The sequence below is a fragment of the Lissotriton vulgaris genome, chromosome 9 (assembly GCF_964263255.1).
Source record: "Lissotriton vulgaris chromosome 9, aLisVul1.2, whole genome shotgun sequence".
NCBI lineage: Eukaryota > Metazoa > Chordata > Amphibia > Caudata > Salamandridae > Lissotriton > Lissotriton vulgaris.
The window spans coordinates 598569976-598573590 of record NC_141697.1 but is presented as its reverse complement, the minus strand read 5'-3'; positions in this window follow the sequence as shown (position 1 = coordinate 598573590).

Sequence of the window (3615 nt, the reverse complement as noted above, 5' to 3'; positions counted from 1 at the left end):
ATATACGAAGGCCCGAAAAGGAAAGTACATCGGCCCAACGGCCTACACAGTACCGCTATGGCACCATGTGATTAATCGCCTTGGGTGGATGAATATGATGACCTAAGCCACACCATTATGGTTCACTCAGCAATTAGGACTTCTATGTAAAGAATATATGACTTAATTCAAATTCAGATCAACCTGATAATATTATATTAAATTTACAAAAACTAGACATCTTGTCACATTTTGCAGACCTCTTCCTAACAAAGAAAATATTTTTGCATATGCTCTCCTAAAAGAAAAGGAACGTTGTGGTTGCTCTTAAATGCATAACTTCAGGAAATGTTTTTCAATTTAGAATACAGTTAGAATGCATAGGTTCATCCTGCTTGCTTCCACTGAAAACAATATTATCCCTTTATTGGCCTTGATAATGGTAAATCTGATTCACTTATTTACCATTTGTCAGTTACTTGATCTAAAGTGCTGTACCTATGGAACTTTTAGTGTGGAAACCTCAACAATATAGGCCTCCAGAAAACTAAACAAGCAAGCACTCCTACAAGTGCTGCACTCTTGGTGTGGAAGTCTGTCACAAAAGGCCTATAATTTACATAATTTCTCTCACCATATACCCCCAGCCAAGATAATCTGGGCCTTACACCGGCACACACCAGGGCCATTCGATAAATGGAAGGAGGGGGGATGCCAGACAAGATCAGACATGTTTCATGGTACTGAAGCCTTATCCTTTGAAGCATGAAAAAGTCATTTTCATTTACATCAAAACAAATATTATTATACACAACTGGGGCTCTGGGGGATGACTCCATCAGTCAGGAAAGTTGCGACCAGAGATTAAAAAAAAAATAATATATATATATATATATATATATATATATATATATATATATATATATATATATATATATATATATATATATATATATATATATATATATATATAGTGAAAACTTCCTGCAGCATGAAATGCTTGATTTCTGGCAGTTATAAGAAACGCTGCGAAGTCTTTGTGGTATCAACTCACGTTTGTAGAGCAAAATGAGACAAAATCTGGGTTGGGGAGAGATAGAGGCAAGACCGATTGGAAATTCCTGTGGCAAAACATTTCCGGCCGCAATAGGAATGGAAGCACAGTATAAAATTGCATTTGAGTGGTATAACTGCCAGTCGCGGCCGTGCAGGTAAGAGCGGTGGGGCCCGGTGAAGGATTTCAACAGATGACGATGAGGGAAATTTAATTATTTATTTAATTTCTCCTTTTCATCGTCTGTCAAGATCCTCCACACCCACCCGGCCCCACTGGTCTTACCTGCATGGGCTGCGGCTGATCACTGCCTAACCAAGTTACTCGCACATTTTGCTAGAGGGGTTGTGGTGCATGGGATGATTTCAACTATATCTGGAGGAATTGTCCATATAGTAATCCTCTCTGGGTGGAACTTTTTGCTGCAATGAACACAATGTTGAGATATCCAATTCATCACGGTGCTGCCTTCGTTTTGTTGGGAATTCACAATTCCTTAACTGCAACAGCAAATTAAGACTGATTTAATTCTGCTGAACACTGTCTGGATAAGGAACGCTTCACCCATGAGAGAGCCTATCCATACACAAGGGATGACTATGTACCAAAGGACTTCAACAGTGACCTGCACAGCTATATCTCAGACACTAGTTCCAACGGTTCCAATTCAAGCAGGAGAAATTCTTTTAGGAACCATAGAGGAGATCCACAATACCAAAGACCGTATAATCCGAGAGGGAGAGGATGGGGCAACTACCAAGGCCCCCCTGTTTTCCAACAATACCCGTACGCAGTGGCGGTTCTTTTATATGGGCGGAGGGGCTACGCCCTCGTCCTTTTTCTGCCCCCCTAGTTGTGCTTTTTACTTTACAATTGAGTAAATATATTCCTGCAAGTAACCTGCTTCAGCGCTGTGAGCTCCACAGCCGGCTAATCTCGGATTGGTGGTGCATGCTCAGAGTGCATGATTTGTGCCTGCCATAAACCTGGCAGGCACAAATCATGCACTCTGAGCATGCGCCACCAATCCTAGATTTGCCGGCTGAGGACCTCACAGCCCTGAGACGTGTGACGTCAGCACCTCGGCAAAGACATTGAAGTCCTTGCTGAAGGACCTCCCCCGCCGATAGAGGTAGCCCTGGGCGCTGTCTGCTTCAGCTCTGCAGAGGCCAGGGCTACATGTCAATCATTGTTCATGAAGCCTCCCGGTAATGTTAACCCCTCCCTTCCGTGCCCTGTGACCAATGAGACAAGAATGGGTTAAACTAGAAAGAAAGAAGCTGCGTCATGATTCCTTGCACCTCCGGTGAGTGAAAATTAAAATGTACATATTTATAAAGTGTTCGAAATGAGCGAGCTTTAAAAGATATTAGTAGTGCTGAACTGTGTTCATGCCCTCGTGTCAGGTATTTAAGAGGCCGTAAACTGTAGCTAGCATTTACTTGCCAAATTGAAAGCACGTGTGAAATCCTTTTTGAAAGGCGCTTGTTAGTAATTAATAAGTTGTCATCCGAGGCAAACATTGGGTGCTGACGGCTGTGGTTCAGGGCAGAATCAACAGATCTCATGACCATAGAGAGCTGGGAAAGGCAGGAGGCGGACCGGAGACTTTGTTGGGGTGGGTGAACTCTGTAGGCTGGGTATGCATGCTTGAAACCTCCATTATTATTTTTTTATTACTAGTTGGATTTGTAAGGGGCTTGGGAGAAGTCACTGTGCATATGGGCTCTTGGGATTTTTGAAAGGCACGGCAGGGTCTTTAAGTGGCTACAGCAGGGAGTATGACACCGGGGGTCACACTGCTCGGTGATTTGTAGTGGTTGGAAGATCATTGTCATACATGGTGTTGCGCTCCATGCTGCAGTCAGTTGAGAGAGAAGCAAGCCAGCCATGCAGTAGACTACAAATGAGTGCTGGCTGTGTAAATAGTGCTGATGTGTGTAAAGGTTTGAGAGTGTGTTTTGGTGTGTAAGTCCACCTATCTCAGTGTGTATGGCTGCTGATGTGTTGTTTAACCGTGAAAAGGGCCTAAGTGAAGCGTTATTAAACACTTTCATATTGAAATTATGAAGGTACATTCCTTCTGCTTCAAAGTAGGTCATGTAACTGGTGCTCACATAGAGCACTCCAATATTTTTGATTCAAGTTCGAAAATAGTTGTTTTGTCTTACTCTTGTACATAAAGTACGGTGTGAGTTAATCATTGATGTGCTGTCAATATCTTGCTGGAGGTATAGAGTTTTTTTTGTGTGCATTCATATCAAATGCGTGACATTTATATTTTCTTTGTCGTGCGCTTGTACACAGATTTGTTGTAAAATCCCTTTCTGTCCACATCGATCTATTTTTCTTGGAAAGAAAACAAGGGGTACTTGCAGTGGAGGCAAACTTACAAGGACTGCTGTGGGCTCTAGCACACGGTACTCAACCTGCGACCTGCCCTTTCTGAAGATTGTGTAGGGAGGGGGGAGTCTGATGCACATTTGAGCTCTGCAGACCCATCAGCGAGGCACCGCTTTAGCTGTCATCCAATATGCGATCAATGCAGAGGTGACTTTCTTTAATACATAAGAGGTACCTGC